We start from the raw sequence: 704 nt of genomic DNA, 5'->3' as shown, positions 1-704 counted from the left end.
ATAGTTGGTCAAGTAGATGGTGGAATAAGTCAGCGGCAAATTTCGTATAATTTGGGAATCCCGCTCTCGACAGTCAACAGAATCATCGTGCAGTTTAGGAAACACGGCAAGGAAACACGTGAGCAGCATCCGGGTCGTCCTGGTCCATCGGAGAGGACAAAAAGGGCTGTCAAGAGGAGCATCGAAATGGATCCCAGATTAACGACTGCAGAAGTGGCCAAAGTTGGTGGGATGAGCCTGAAATCTGTTCAATGGATTCTCCACAGATTGGGTTATCGTTGCAGAGCAGCTAGATGGAAGCCCTTATTAAGACCTGCCAACATAGTCAGACAAAAGAAGTGGGCAAGTGATATGATGACCAAGCCTCCGGACTTTTGGAAGACCGTATTGTTCTCAGACGAATCAAAATTTGCTCAATTTTTGGACAGTGGAAGGATATGGGTCTGGAGAATGCCTCACCAAGAGTTTTGGCTCAACAGATTGCAGCCAACTGTGAAGCATGGTGGTTTCAACGTGATGGTTTGGGGAGCTGTTTCGGTTGGTGGGAGATCGAGCTTAGTGGAGTGCGTTGACAACATAAATCTTGCGAACTACGTCGAAATATTGGAGGAAGGACTTTTACCACTTTATTCCTCGGGTTTCGTGGACAAGAACACAACGTTGTTCCAGGAAGATGGAGCACCTTGTCGCACTGCTAGAAACAC

At 47.0% G+C, this 704-nt stretch overlaps 1 protein-coding gene across 1 annotated transcript in view; it reads right to left on the bottom strand.

Moving 5' to 3' along the window:
• Positions 1-704, bottom strand: part of LOC106463155 (unconventional myosin-X-like) — a gene marked incomplete at its 5' end in the record, with an annotated part of 93,088 nt that overhangs the window by 78,353 nt on the left and 14,031 nt on the right. The window lies entirely within an intron of this gene.

This window comes from Limulus polyphemus, unplaced genomic scaffold (assembly GCF_000517525.1).
Source record: "Limulus polyphemus unplaced genomic scaffold, Limulus_polyphemus-2.1.2 Scaffold51, whole genome shotgun sequence".
Lineage (NCBI taxonomy): Eukaryota > Metazoa > Arthropoda > Merostomata > Xiphosura > Limulidae > Limulus > Limulus polyphemus.
The sequence above is the reverse complement of the archived record's forward strand: the minus strand, read 5'-3'. Positions and strand labels throughout refer to the sequence as shown.